This window comes from Jaculus jaculus, chromosome 12 (assembly GCF_020740685.1).
Source record: "Jaculus jaculus isolate mJacJac1 chromosome 12, mJacJac1.mat.Y.cur, whole genome shotgun sequence".
NCBI lineage: Eukaryota > Metazoa > Chordata > Mammalia > Rodentia > Dipodidae > Jaculus > Jaculus jaculus.
The window spans coordinates 63,590,818-63,606,538 of NC_059113.1; the positions used below are offsets into that span (position 1 = coordinate 63,590,818).

At 41.0% G+C, this 15,721-nt stretch overlaps 1 pseudogene; it reads left to right on the forward strand.

Annotated features, from left to right (window-relative positions):
* Positions 1-1,646: 1,646 nt before the first annotated feature.
* On the forward strand, positions 1,647-13,076 carry LOC123453602 (annotated as a pseudogene).
* The last annotated feature ends 2,645 nt before the right edge of the window (positions 13,077-15,721 follow it).

Sequence of the window (15,721 nt, forward strand, 5' to 3'; positions counted from 1 at the left end):
ACAACTCAGTGCCTTAGTGGACAGAGATCTTAACCTCATACATGAGGGGATACAAGATCTCAAAGATTCTTTGGCCTTGCTCTCTGAGGTTGTACTTCAAAACCAGAGAGGGCTAGATTTGGTGTTCTTAAAGGAAGGGGGACTCTGTGTAGCCCTCAAAGAAGAATGTTGTTTTACTTAGATAAGACTGGGCTAATACAAAATAGCCTTGATAAAGTTAAAAGAAATCTAGAGGATAGAAAAAGGACTCGAGAACAACAAGAATCTTGGTATAAAAATTGGTTTTCCACATCTCCCTGGCTAACTACTTTGCTTCCCAGTCTTTTAGGCCCTTTTGTTGGATTCCTTTTGCTTATCTCCTTTGGCCCCTGGGCCTTCAGACGACTAACCAGTTTCATTAAGAGTCAGGTAGATTCTGCAATCAAGCCGGTGGAAGTCCACTACCTCGCCTCGCCACAGAAGAAACATCTGCCGCTGACCTGCCAAAAGAACAAGACAACCCCCCATCTCGACCCTTAGACTTTACCTCCCTGCAAAAACCCACCCTGGGGTGGAAATTTTGGTCCCGCCCCTCCAAATAATAACTCAGGTCTCCGCGACCCCTCATACTAATTGGCTACCAAACATATTTCCTCCAGGATCCTTATGTGGCATTGACGGTCTTGTTGAGAGCAAAATGCGTTACATTTCCACAAAGTGAGTGGTCTGGTAAGTCAGCGACGGAACGGGTGGCTAAGTCTCGACCCGCCTAAGACAGGACGACCTCGCCGAGAGGAGGCCGATCCAATGACGGGTAAGGGTCCAGCACTGCTCTTCTAACAGGCTCAGACCCCATTTGTGCCCCTTGTTCTAAGGTCAATCCAAATGACTATCAAAATCAATGACCTATGAGTAACAGCGCTCAACCTACTCTGGGGAATGCTCGCCTCTCTGATGTCAGGTTACTGTCAGGTTGCTCCTCTGGATCCATTTTTACTCTTAAACAAAAATAATCGGCCACCAAAACAAGCCCTTCTTTGGGACATCATTAAGGGGTCGCGGTAACCTCCCTATCCTGGTCCTTGTATACAGAAGGGGGGAGATGTTGGAGATGAGGAGATGAGCCCTGAACAGATCTTTGCCCTGAAATAACCTCTGCCCTGAGATAACTTCTGCCCTGAGCAACTTCCGACCTTTCCTCATCCCCCCACCCTGTCATACCTAACTGATTCCATCCCCTCACCCCGCCACACCTAACTAATTAACATCCTGCCTGGTGACTGCAGAGACGTGAGAACTATACTGTGAATTCTTGGAATAACTGTAAACTGTCCTAGGCCAAAGGCCAAGAAGATTCTGTAACTTTCCACTACCTGCCTCCTCCAGCCCCCCCCACTCACCCAAGACCCTAACCCTAACCCTAACCCTTAAAAAGGCCGCTGTGGCTCAATAAAATTGGACTCTTGACAAGTGTACATTTGCTTGAGTCTCTTCCTCTCTCTCGCCCATCTTATTTCAGGTTGGGGTCCTCCTCACCCCCATGAATAACGAGGTCCCGCGGGTCAGGACACAGGAGCAGTGCAAAGAGGAGAAGATATGCAGGGATTTGATGTATATCCTATTTTTGAACAAAAAGATAGTCAAGGGAATAAAGTAAGATCTCATAACCTTTTGAGCAGTTGAAGGAATTAAAAGCAGCTTGTGTGCAGTATGGCCCTACAGCTCCTTTCACGCTTGCTATTATAGACTCTATGGCATTTGAGGCGCTCCCTCCAGGGGACTGGAAACAAGTAGCAAAGGCATGTTTGTCAGGAGGAGACTACTTATTGTGGAAAACAGAATATACGGAGAACTGTCAGGCTATTGCTGAGGTGAATAAGGCTCAGGGGGTATCTTACTTTTGATATGCTGGCAGGAGAGGGACCATATCGGGAACTTGAGAATCAATTGAAGTTTGATGCAGGTGTTTATGCTCAGGTCAATGTACAAGCTAAAAAGGCTTGGCGTAAACTTCCATCTATTGGGAGGGGGACTGAAGATTTGTTAAAAATTAGGCAAGGACCTGATGAATTATATTAAAACTTTGTGGATAGATTATTACAGGCTGCTAACAGATTGGTTGGAGATTCTGAAGCAGGACTTGTACTTGTAAAATTATTAGCCTATGAGAATGCTAACTCTGCTTGTCAAGCTGCCTTGAGGCCATTTAGGAGAAAGGGGAATATAACTGATTATATTAGTCTATGCTCTGACATAGGACCATCCTATGCACAAAGGCTAGCCTTGGTTGCTGCCCTTCAAGGGAAGTCAGTAAAGGAGGTTCTTCTTCAAATTCACCTTGGAATTCTCCAATTTTTGTTATAAAAAAGAAGTCTGGAAAATGGAGGTTATTACAGGATCTTAGAAAGGTAAATGAAACAATGGAATTAATGGGAACTTTGCAACCGGGATTGCCTATGCCTTCTGCTATTCCTAAAGATACTTATAAAATTATATTGGATTTAAAAGATTGTTTTTATACTATTCCTCTTGCTCCTCAAGATTGTAAAAGATTTGCCTTTAGTGTGCCGTCTATCAATTTTAAGGAGCCTATTAAAAGATATAATTGGAAAGTGTTGCCCCAGGGTATGGCTAACAGCCCCACATTGTGTCAAAAGTTTGTGGCTCAAGCTATAACAAAGACTAGACAGGCCTATCCTCAGGTACATATTATTCATTATATGGATGATATTCTCCTGGTGTTCACACTAGAGGGATTATTATTAACAGCTTATTCGCATTTACAGGGAGCCTTAAAAGAGCAAGGATTAATTATACCTCCAAGCAAGGTTCAAACTGAGCCACCATATTTATATTTAGGACACAGATTATATCCCAAAACTACATTCCCACAAAAAATTCAACTCAGGAAAGATGGGCTACAAACCTTAAATGATTTTCAAAAGCTTTTGGGAGTTATTAATTGGTTTAGACCTCATTTAAGAATTAGTACTGGAGAAGTAAAGCCTCTCTTTGACATTTTAAAAGGAGATCCAAATCCAAAGTCTCTATGTCAGTTAACAGATGAGGGACGTAAGGCATTAGCCTTAGTAGAACAAGCTATTGAAAAACAACAAATTCAATATATAGATTAGTCTCGTGGATGGGCTGCATATGTTCTGGCCACTAAACATACTCCAACTGCAGTTTTATGGCAAGAAGGACCTCTATTGTGGCTACATTTACCTGTTTCTCCTGCTAGAGTGTTGTCCTTATTATGAAGCAGTAGCTTGTTTAATTCAAATGGCTTGAGTAAACTCTAGAAAATATTTTGGTAAGGAACCAGCTATTATAGGGGTTCCTTTTACAAAGCAACAAGTAGATTGGCTATTTCAAAATGTGGACTCTTGGGCTATTGCTTTTGCACATTATCCTGTTATTATAGTTAATCATTTCCCTAAAGACAAGTTGTTGCAATTTGCAAATTCTCATTCCTTTATTTTCCCCACACACAGTCAGGGCAGAGCCTATTGAAGATGCTTTAGTTGTGTTTACAGATGGATCCTCGAATGGCAAAGCAGCATATGTTATTCAAGAACAGTCTTATTCATTTTTTACTCCCCCAGCATCAGCTCAAATAGTGGAACTTAGAGCTGTAGCTACAGTATTTAATGTTTTAGCTGCAACTCCATTTAATTTGTATACTTATAGTCAATATATTGCTAGAGTTTTACAGGTACTTGAAACTGTATCTTTTATTAAAAGTGCTAATACTGCCAGGTGTGGTGGCGCACGCCTTTAATCCCAGCACTTGGGAGGCAGAGGTAGGAGGATCGCCGAGAGTTCAAGGCCACCCTGAGACTACACAGTGAATTCCAGGTCAGCCTGAGCCAGAGTGAGACCCTACCTTGAACTTGAAAAACAAAAAAACAAACAACAACAAAAAAGTGCTAATATTCAAGTGCAAGTTTAGTCAAATACAGAGATGCATACATGCTCGCTCTCATCCTTGTTTTGTGGGTCACATATGAGCTCATTCAGGGCTTCCAGGTCCTTTAGCATTGGGAAATGGTATGGCAGATAAAACCACACAGATCATAGGTATATCTCAATTGGAATTAGCTCAAAGATCTCATAATTTACATCATAAAAATAGTCAAAGTTTAAGAAAGCAGTTTCAAATTACTAGAGAAGCTGCTAGGCAAATTGTGTGACAATGTAATACCCGTCCTGAATATCACTCAATTCCTCAGTATGGAATAAACTCTAGAGGATTAAAACCAAATCATCTGTGGCAGGTGGATGTAACTCATATTTCTGAATTTGGAAAATTAAAATATGTTCATGTATCCATTGATACTCAGTATTTCTGATGGCTCCAGCACAGACTGGGGAAGCTACTAAACATGTCATAGCACATTGCATCAAATGTTTTGCTGTAGCAGGTATGCCATTAATTATAAAGACAGATAATGGTACAGGTTACACTAGTCAATCTTTTCAGTGCTTTTGTGCTCAATTATCAAGTGTTCATAAAACAGGCATACCTTATAACCCTCAGGGACAAGGAATTGTTTAACGTGCTCATGGAGCTTTAAAAAATAAATTACAAAAAATAAAAAAGGGGGAGTTATATCCTTGGTCACCACAGAATGCTTTAAATCATGTACTCTTTATTTTAAATTTTTTAAATGTGGATGCATCTGGTCATTCTGCTGCAGACAGATTATGGTATCCTAGAACATTGGACACTTATGCTCAGGTTAGATGGAAGGACCCCATTGATGGACAATGGCATGGACCCAACCCAGTATTAATATGGGGTTGAGGGTATGTTTGTGTTTTCCCCCAGGACGCTGACAATGCCAGGTGGCTGCCAGAGAGGTTGGTCCGGTTCGCAGGGACTGAACATCAGAAGAATGATGCCTCTGCTCCTGATGATGTGGATTCAACTCCCAATGATCCACAGTGGGCTGTATTGGGCTTATGTTCCTGACCCACCCATCTTACATCCAGCAACTTGGGAAGATAGAGAAATTATAGTCTTGGTAAACAATACTCGTTTTACTAGGCATGCCATCCAGTAGGAATATGCAGGCTCATCAGAAATTTGGAGTCAATTATACTGGTCATGGCACTGGTATTCCTATATGCCTAACTAAAACAGAAGTAACTCGATGTTTAAAAATTCAACCAAGGAATGTGATTGTAAAGCATTCAGCAGATAAAGGGAAAAAAGCAAGTCAAGGGTCTATTTCTTTCTTTTTTTAAAAAAAACTTTATTTATTTATTTATTTATTTGAGAGCGACAGACAGAGAGAGAAAGACAGATAGAGGGAGAGGAGAGAATGGGCACGCCAGGGTTTCCAGCTTCTGCAAACGAACTCCAGATGCATGCGCCCCCTTGTGCATCTGGCTAACGTGGGACCTGGGGAATGGAGCCTCAAACCGGGGTCCTTAGGCTTCACAGGCAAGCGCTTAACTGCTAAGCCATCTCTCCAGCCCAAGGGTCTATTTCACAAGTCTCTATTTGGCTCCCCTCAGGGAATCAAGTCAGAGGAGCCGAGTCACCAGCTGCTTTTGCCCCCTATGAGGGACAATCGCCTTGGTGTAATAGGTCTTTGTATTGGAAAAGGTGTGTTGGGACTGCTTAAATCATGTATAACATCTCCATAACTAAAAGGCATGTTAAGGACTGGTCAGGAAATCCTGGAGCAGAAGGGAGTGGTAAATGGAACAATGACTGGACTGGTGGACTCTCTGCTGGACTTTGGTGGTCTGATGAGGGCTTCCAACAGATTTATTTATGGAAAGTTGCTGCAGCCATGGGAGGAGTGAGCGTCACCTCCCCCAGGAATGACAGTTCTTCCCTCCCAAAGGGAAGGGTCATGGCTTGTGTTACTCCACCCTACGCTATGTTAATGGGAGACATAAATATTACATGGGCTGAGGAAATGTTCAATTGTACTTTGTCTAATTGTGTTTCAGAATTGTCCTCTGATAGAGTTATGATTTTTAAGCAACCAGCATTTGTTATGATTCCTGTTAATGTAACCAGGCCTTGGTATTCTGACAAGGGAATACAGGTGTTACAGGAAGTAAAGAATACTTTAAGTAGACCAAAAAGATTAGTAATTGCAGGCATCCTAGCTTTTATTACATTGTTAGCTACTGCTACTACTGCAGCTGTTGCTTTGTCACAAGAAGTTCAAACTGCAATTTTGTTAATGATTTATCCAAAAATGTTTCTATTTCTCTAGGAACTCAAGTAGATATAGATAGAAAACTGGAAGAAAAAATAGATGTTCTGTATGATGAGGTTACGTATTTGGGTGAGGAGATACTAGGGTTGAAAGTTAGAACTCGTTTGGAGTGTCATGTAGATTTTCAATGGATCTGTTTTACTTCTAAAAAATATAATGACAGTCAACAGCATTGGGAAAAGATAAAAATGCATCTAAGAGGTATTTGGCATAATGATAATATTTCCTTGGATCTGATTCAGTTGCATTCAGAGATTTTGTCTTTGCAAAATAATCATCTTACTTTTGATGCAGCTAAAGCTGCTGATGACTTAATATCTGCTTTTAAGTCTGCCTTGCCTGGATGGAATTCTCTCTCTTCTTGGATAGGAAGCTTTGCTGCTACAGGTGTTTGTCTTTTGCTCATTCTGTGTCTGTTGCCCATACTCGTTAAATGCCTTTTAAGATCCATTATGGATATCCATGCAGAAATACATGGGATACAGCTACAGACCCAACCTCAGTTTCCTGAGACATTATCTTAAAGCCCCTGCAGAGGCTAGTAGTCAAAGACGGGTAAGATTCTCTCAAGTTAGGTCAACCTAAGACAGGGCATGAATGATGGAATTCATGTACCAATGACAGGTAAGGCCTAAATGTCCTAGAGAACAACCTAAGACAGACACAGTCTTTCTGCACTGAGGCCCGGTGGGGCCTGGTTCATAAAAATAATCAATAAAAAAGGGGTAATTGTCGGGAGCCATTTTTTCTGGACTTGTATCCATATCTCTGGGCTTCCAGCAGCAAGACATTAGCAAAACTATAGCAGCCTACATGCAAGCAAGATTATGTAAATTCAGTATGGGGAAGCCACTTAGCAGCAAGACCTCAGCACCTACTTGTAAGCAAGATTATGTATATTCAGCCATTTGGCTGGTCTTTTGTATGGAGAAGTGATTGAAGTACAAAAACTCTGTAAGGGTTTTTTGATAGAAACTTGTAAAGCTCATACAATCTTTGTCCATGGAAAAACTGTTTGTAAAAAGATATAAAAAGGAATGCTATGAAATAAACCATGTCTTCAGTCCTGGCTTGAGGCCTTGCTTCAGCCCTGGACTGGGGTCCATGCTTTCAGTCTTTCTTCTGTCTTTCCTTAATCCTTACTCCCCATCAGGCTCAAACTCTTTCAGCTGGCAGGCTCCGGCACTCTGCTTTGCTCAGGACCAAGGTATAACAACATGCTACACTGGTGCTATCGATCTCACCACTCTGCCACCTCTAGCCACCATGAAACTGCCTTATCACCTGCCCTGAAGGGAGACTCATCAAGTGCATTATCCAGCCTCTCCCATAAGCACTCATCATCCTTATGGTCAGCATGAGTAAATTAACCTTCATCTCTTATCATTAACAAAAGGCTGGAGTGATAGGTTAGAACAGGCTCCCAAAATGGAGACACCATGTGGTGACAGAGACATAAAGAAGTAGGTTATCCACATTCCTCAAGAAACCACCTAACCATTATACCTTTATTGCCTAACAATGCCCACCTCCCCCCGCCCAAGTCATGATTTCCTGCCCCCTTATCTTGTGGTCACTTTTCTGGTATCATAGCATGGCTATCTTAGATCTCTCCTAAAGAAAACTTTTTTTTTTTTTTAAACTTTTCCCTTCCTCACCTTCCCCCAACTGAAGAGTCCTATATATCCCACTATCTGGAATTTCAGGTTGGCTGTGCTCTGCTCTTGAGAGTCAGTCCTGGCAGCTCATATTTTTCCCTAATAAATGCTTTCATCTTTGCCTCAGAGTGGTTTCTGTGGTCTTGGTCACTCCCAAACCTTACACTTGTAAGCTACTTTTATAAACACTGGTAAAAATAGAATACTTAAGAAACTTTGTTGTAAGTGTACAAGAAAAATAGTAAAGAAAATAAAGGTTTACTCTAATGGAAAACATATAAATTTAAAACTTTTGCTTGTAAACCATTAAGTGTGTATTAGTAAAAGCATGGTAATACCTAAGAAATCTGTTGTGGGAAATAGAATTAGGCATTTTGTAAACATTACTAAAAGCAAAATCATTTTCACAGAGTTTGAATTTTGGATTGTAAAATTTAATAACCATTTTTAAACATATATAAGAACTTAATAATTTTTGATCTAGACATTTTATTTAACATTTAAATCTAGAAATTTATTTATTTATTTATTTTATATCTCTAAGAGCAGTTCTCTGGATAGAAAGTGTTGGGAGCTATGAACCAAACCTCAGCCATGTTGACAGAAACCACCATATAGCAAGTTAAGTGTTTATTTCCTCATCTAATGATCTATTACCAGAAATGAAGGAGCCGTTACGCCTGGGTGACTGCCTCTCCTGGTGCTGCTGATAATTGATGAAGAAACAAAGAAATTGCATTTAGCTAGTAACCCTGTGATCTCTGGCCTGATTATGACTCCTTCCCCTTACAACCCTAAAAAAACCTATGTGTAAAAATAAACTTTGAGACCTTGACAAATACCTAGCTTGATCTCCTTCTTGTGTCTGTTTGCCTCCCCCATTCAGGTTAGCTTCTCCTCGAGTCCTTGTTCAACTCCCCGCTGGCCAGAGCAAGTGGCACCCAACGTGGGGCAATCAAGGCACTGTTCAACCTTACGTGGTCCCAGGCCTGCCCATTAATCTCTGGGGCTGAGACATCCTCTCTCAAATGAACCTCATTATGTGCAGCCCTAATGAGTTGGTAGCTTACAAGATGCTTAACCAAGGCTTCTGCCTGGGACAAGGATTGTGAAAATACTCACAGGGAATGAAAAAGCCAATACCAGTTACTATAAAGACTGATCATGCTGGAATAGGCTATGAAAATTTATCCCAATGGCTGTTGACATGCCTGTACCCCATGCAGATAAAATATCTTGGTAAACAACAGAGCCTGTTTGGGTTGCTCAATGGCCTCTGGCCTCTGAAAAATTAACTGCAGCCACGACGTTAGTGCAGGTAAACTTGCTGCAGGCCACATTGAACCTACCACCTCTCATTGGAATACTCCTATCTTTGTTATAAAGAAAAAGTCTGGAAAATGGAGACTGCTCCAGGACCTTAGAGAAATTAATAAGGCCACGGTACCTATGGGAGCCCTGCAACCAGGCCTCCCCACTCCAGTAGCAATTCCTGCAGGATATTGGAAAATCATTATTGACCTAAAGGATTGCTTTTTCACAATTCCCCTGCACCCTGAAGATCATCAGCATTTTTCATTCAGTTTACCTGTGGTAAATTTTAGAGGCCCTATGCAGATATTACAATGGAAAGTCTTACCCCAAGGGATGGCTAATAGCCCTACACTGTGCCAAAAATTTGTGGCCCAAATTATAGATCCATTTAGACATAAATGGCCTTCTTTGTATATCATTCATTATATGGATGACATCCTCTTGGTCGGTCCTGATCCCACTGAACTCCTTACTTGCTCTCAAGAGCTTTCTAGGGCCCTTACCAGAGCTGGTCTTCAGATAGCTCCTGATAAAATTCAATTAAAACCTCCTTACTTATTCTTAGGCTTTGAACTTTTTCATAACAAAATTCTTTCACAAAAGATTCAAGTTAAAACTAATCATCTAAAAACTTTAAATGATTTTCAAAAACTCATAGGAGATATCAATTGGCTCAGACCTTATCTTAAGTTAACTACTGGAGAGCTTAAACCCTTGTTTGACATCCTAAATGGAGACCCAGATCCTGCTTCAGGCTGCTCATTAACAGCCCCCACTCTAGAGACCCTGAAGATAGTGGAGGCTGCAATTCTGAGCCAAAGTGTCACTTTTATCTATTATGAAAAGCCTCTTCTCCTGGTCATTTGTGCCACTGACTTTACACCCACTGGGGTGTTCTGGCAGGAGGGGCCCCTCTTCTGGGTCCATTTACCCACTTCACCACCCAGAGTCCTTACCCCTTACACCTCATAGGTAGCAGAGTTAATAAAAATTGGACGTGATCAAAGCAGAAAAATATTTGGTAAGGACCCTGATAAAATCATTCTACTCTACTCCACTTCCCAAATACAAAATGTTGATGAATGGGCAATATCTTGCACTTCTTTTCAGGGATCTCTTGATAACCACTACCCTGCTAACCAACTTCTCCACTTTCTGAGAATTCAGCCATTTATTTTTCCTACATTAAATTCTCCCCGGCCCCTTCCCCATGTCCCCCTAGTTTTCACTGATGGCTCCTCTAATGGAGTGGCAGTCTTCACTGTAAACAATCAAACCACTTTCCTACAATCCCCATTCCACTCTGCTCAATTGGTGGAACTTTTCACTGTTTTGCAGGTTTTTCAACAACTTCCAAATACTCCCTTCAATCTGTATACTGATAGTGTTTATATTGCTCAATCCATCCCCCTTTTAGAAACTGTGCCATACATAAAACCCACTACAAATGCTACCCCTCTGTTTTTCTCCATTCAGCAATGTATACATTCTAGACAACATCCCTTTTATATAGGCCATATTTGTGCTCACTCTGGACTCCCTGGGCCTCTAGCCACAGGCAATGTCATGACTGACAAAGCCACCCAGTTTGCTTTCCTTGTTAAGCTCGATCCTGTGGCCCAGGCCAAATCAGCTCATTCTGTACATCACCTTAATGCTCAAACCTTGTGTCTTCTTTTAAAAATAACTAGGGAACAAGCTTGTCAGATAGTCAAACAATGCACAAACTGTGTCACCCTCCTACCCATTCTCCACTTAGGCGTAAATCCTAGAGGTTTAATTCCCAGTGAGATCTGGCAAATGGATGTTACACATGTTCCCTCATTTGGTAATCTTAAGTACCTCCATGTTACTGTGGATACCTTTAGTGGATTCATTTTTGCCAGCCTCCATGCTGCAGAAGCTTTAAAAAATGTCATTGCTTATGTACTCAATTGCCTTAGTGTCATGGGAAAGCCCCAAATTATTAAAACTGATAATGTTCCTGGACATACTAGAAATAAATTCCAAAATTTCTGTCATCAATTACAAATTAAACATATTACCGGCATACCGTACAATCCCCAGGGTCAAGGAATTGTTGAGCGAGCCCATCAAAGTATTAAACATACCCTCCAAAAGTTAAAAATGGGGGATTTATATCTCATAAAAGGCTCCCCCAAAAACATTCTTCATCATGCTTTGTTTGTCTTAAACTTTTTAACCCTTGATGCTCAAGGAAAGTCAGCTGCTGATCGCTTTTGGCACACAAACACAAAAAACACCTTTGCCAAAGCTATGTGGAAAGATCCTTTAACCTTAAAATGGAATGGCCCAGACCCTGTCCTCATTTGGGGCCGCGGGTCAGTTTGTGTGTTTGATACTCAAAATGATGCTGCAAGATGGCTACCAGAGCGTTTAGTTAAACAAGTCAATGAACCTATAAGTTCTCAGTAAAACATGCCCAAGAACACCCTGTTCCTGAGGCAATTTCCTCTTTTCTCTTCCAGGTTTCCAGTACTCAAGATTCAAGATGAAAACAGCCAACCCCAGACATCTACTATTCCTCTGCTCCTGTTGCCCATCGTCCCCTTAACTACTGCTACCATCTTTCAATGGGAATTTCAAGTAAAGGAGGGCCCCATCAAACAGGATTCCACCACCCTTATTGGTTCAGGGCACTGCCCTCTTACAGGATGCCAGTCAGCCCTCACCTTTAAAATCACTCCCAAAACAATTACTGCTACATATAGTTCTTATGCCTGCTTTTCTTATGACAATAAGGGCAGTTATTTAGATTATGTATCCACCTATGGAGGTTGTAGATATTGGAGCTGCAGAATGCATAGTCTATGGTAAAAAGGGTATTCTCTGCCTCCAAGGAAAAGAACTCATCCTTGTTATCTCTGACCCTTGGCATGAGCACTGGGAAAAGGGAGTCGCAGGCAAACTCTATAATGATGGCTGGTCCTCCTACTCTATGGGAAATATATATATATCCAGACAATTAGTCCCTGCAGACCCCAAGGATCAAGTAAATCAAACAATTTTAGAAAATGAGCAAAACCTCCACTCTGCCCTCCAAAAGCATGACAAGGTAAAATGGGACTCTTGGCCAATATATCTCCAATATGCTGTCAATCTACTTAAGGCCTCCCAGGTAAATGCCTCTTCTTGCTTGCTTTGTGCCTCCCTTTCATGTCCAATCCTTGCTGCAACTCCCCTAAATGCCTCCTCTACACTCAGCCTTACCTTTAATCAATCTTACTACAAGACCACTCCGCCTTTCTCCCCAGTCCTACTACTCTCTCACCATCTAAATAACATTTTCACATTGCGCTGCTTCCTTACTAATGAATTACTACCTACTGACTTAACTTGCACACAAAACACCTCTGTAACTATGGAACTTATATTCCCCCCAGTGATTTATTTCTGGTGCACTGAAACCCTGTTTACTCACATTAATAGCACCACCCCGGGACCCTGTATCCTGGTAGCTGTGGTCCCCCAACTTACCATGTACAGCCCCGATGAATTTGCCTGGCTCTTCCACACCACTCATAAGAGAGTAGCCTTCCTTCCACTAGTAGTAGGTGTAAGCCTGATCACATCAATTATTTCTGCAGGGGTGGCAGGTGGAGCATTGGGGTACTCCTTATATTCTGCCAGTGAATTTTCTGAAAAACTACAACAGATGATTGATTCCCCCACTAATAGTCTTGAATCCCTCCAGAGACAGATCACCTCCCTAGTCAAGGTCACCCTACAGAATCAACATGCTCTTGACCTCCTTACAGCAGAAAAAGGAGGAACATGTATGGCTCTCCAAGAGGAGTGCTGTTTTTATATCAATGAATCCGAAATCATTGAGGAAAACATAACAGAATTTGCAAAAACTTAGTCGAGAGTTGCATTCTCAATATGGTCCCTCCTCCTCTCAATTTTGGACCAATTCCCCCTTCCTCTCCTGGTTGCCATCAGTAATAGGACCTCTACTTATTTTAATCCTCCTACTCACAATCAGACCTGTTATTATAAATAAAATTATGTCTTTTATATGTCAACAGATTGATGCTATTAAGATGCAGCCTTTGCAGATTCATTATCACAGACTGGAGCTGGCGGATTGAGGCATTGCCACTGAAGACCTACCACCTGCAGCTGTCACTCTCCCTTGATCTTACATTCTGTGCTCATTTACTATACTGCTGTCCTCTACACCTCTGCTATTGCTGCAGTCTACCTGTCATGGCCAAATAGCTACCCCTCCTAGGGGAGCTGCATCGTATTCAGACCTATGCATATCAGCACACAATAAAGTGAGTGTGATATGGGCACCAATGTGGGTGCGAGGCAAAGCACTGCAAGGGAAGTTCCCTTACTGACCGCTTCTGAATTCCCTGAGAGAAAAACCTGACTTACATGGAGGTTGGTAGCAAAACTGTTATCATTAAGGCTGTGCCTCACTCTCTGGCCACATAGGCCCTGACTCCCCTCCCCAAAAGGTAGCAAGGGCCAAAGATTGTGGGAAAAAGACATTCCATGGGAGGAGTCGGGTCCCTACTCCCCCAGTTGGTTAATGCCCACCACTGCAAAGTGGGCCTCCCCCTCTTTTTGAGTAGAAGAAGGGAGGAGATGTTGGGAGCTATGAAGCAAACCTTGGCCATGTTGACAGAAACCGCCATATAGCAAGTTAAGTTTCTATTTCTTCATCTAATGATCTATTACCAGAAATGAAGGAGCCATCACGCCTCTCCTGGTGCTGCTGGTAAATGATGAAGAAACAAAGAAATTGCATTTAGCCAGTAACCCTGTGATCTCTGGCCTGATTATGACTCCTTCCCCCTACAACCCTATAAAAACCCTGTGTAAAAATAAACTTTGAGACCTTGACAAATACCTAGCTTGGTCTCCTTCTTGTGTCTGTTTGCCTCCCCCATTCAGGTTAGCTTCTCCTTGAGTCCTTGTTCAACTCCCCGCTGGCCGGGGCAGAAAGGAGTGGCTTTTTATTTTCCTTTTTAGTATTACTATGGAAAAAGAAATCTGTTATCAAAGGTAACCAAAGTAAGATAACATCTTGGCATCTCTGTTTTAAAATGTTTTTATTTATTTATTTATTTACTTGTAAGCAGATTGGGAGAGAGAGAGAGATTGAATATAAATAGACAGAAGCTGTAAACTAACTCTAGATGTATGTATCATCTTGTGTATATGGTTTTATGTGGGCACTGGGAAATCCAACTCAAGGTGTTACGGTTTGTAGGCAACAGCCTTAACTATTGAGCTATTTCTCTAGCCCTAAATATTTTTTTATGGTTAATCTGTAAAACTCTGAGGCAAATATATTATTTACTTAAGTATGTTAATTATTTAAGGAAGCAGAAAGCAGAGATAAGTCATCCTCTCAATTTCTGGATTTTGGGTCTAAATGAAACATTCCTTTGTTTTAATTCCCCACGTGGGAGTAATTGTGTTCAGGCTGAGGCTTGAGTCCTGAGAGCCAATCTAAGCAAGCAAAGACTTTGTATAATTTGAATTAAGGCAAGGACTTATTAAATAAAATTTTGATTAAGAATTGTATAATTTTTGTTTAAAGTTTTAATTATATTACTTTTAAAATTAAATTAGGACTAATTTAACAATTTTATCTATATGACCACTTACTTGTAAGTCAATTTGACATTACATATCATACATACAGAGATAGACTAAATAAAAACCAAAGATTGTATAGCTTTTATTCAGACCTATCATTGTTAGTTTTTAGTTTAGATATTGGTCTGGCTAACCTTTCTTAGTCTTTAATTTTAAATCTATATGTTGTGGGCTCTGGTGTCACACAGTAAGGCGACTGACTCACAAAGTGCTCAGTGAGAACAGATGCTCTGTGGCTGCACATCAGAGGGTGAGATTTCTGAGAGAAGCTCTGAGCTGCTCAAACTGTTCAGAGTGTCAGCTTTTATTGGAGAAAACTACAAGATGTTTATTGCAAAAACAGGATGGGAGTTAAACCATAAATCACAACTTACATATTACAGTTAACAGCCATAAAAGTTATTTTACACATAAAGGGGGATTCAGTGCATTACAGCAGGGACATTTCATTCTTAGATGATTATAGAAAAAAAAAACCCTGAACATGTGAACAGGTATGTTGGTCAGTTATAGGAATCACCTGGAGGGTGTGAGGTAAGCCTGTGTCCCAGGTTCTCCAAATATCCAACTTATCTGCCCTTAAGGATTTTGCTTAACAATGCAGGCCTGGGGTAATGCTATTCAGACCAGCAAGAACATTTTGTTTATCTACCATCCTGATCTGCTTAAGCAAGTGTTTCATTCCATTCTTTTATAAGCTCCTACAAGGAAGTGACTTCTATTTTTCTCTAAGGTTGACATAAAGAAATGTAGAGAAATATAACATTTTACTCTCCTTACGTATACCTTTAAAAGATGTGACTTCACAGAAATAAAGCAAAAATTTTAGATCTCAAAAACAGAGCCTTTAAAATGACTTTTAACATAAATTTTTTTGAAGGCCTCCAAAAA